We start from the raw sequence: 377 nt of genomic DNA on the forward strand, positions 1-377 counted from the left end.
GCACGCGCTACAGCCGGCTGGTGGGGGCGGCCAGTGGCAGGCGCGCCGGCCGACGGACGCGGCAGGCGGCGCAGCTGCGCGCCGGCGCCCCCTGCTCGCGGCGCCTTGCGGCCAAAGTAGGTCCTCGCGGGCCCGGTGCGAAGCGCGGTGGCCATCTGCAGTGTGCTGGTCCGATTGAGGACTGTGTGCGCTGAGGATGCGCCGCCGCCCGGCGCTCGGCGCCGCGACGCCGTCTGCTGCTCGGTCGCCCCAGCGGTTCTCGCAGGTGGTTTGTATCGCAGCTGTGCGGACGTGTTGGCGCGTGCGCTGTGCTGGGAGAGTTCGCTTCGGCACCCAAGTGGGGCTTTTGTCCTTCTGTGGCGCTGGCGTTGGAGCTG

This window comes from Schistocerca serialis, unplaced genomic scaffold, assembly GCF_023864345.2.
Source record: "Schistocerca serialis cubense isolate TAMUIC-IGC-003099 unplaced genomic scaffold, iqSchSeri2.2 HiC_scaffold_715, whole genome shotgun sequence".
Lineage (NCBI taxonomy): Eukaryota > Metazoa > Arthropoda > Insecta > Orthoptera > Acrididae > Schistocerca > Schistocerca serialis.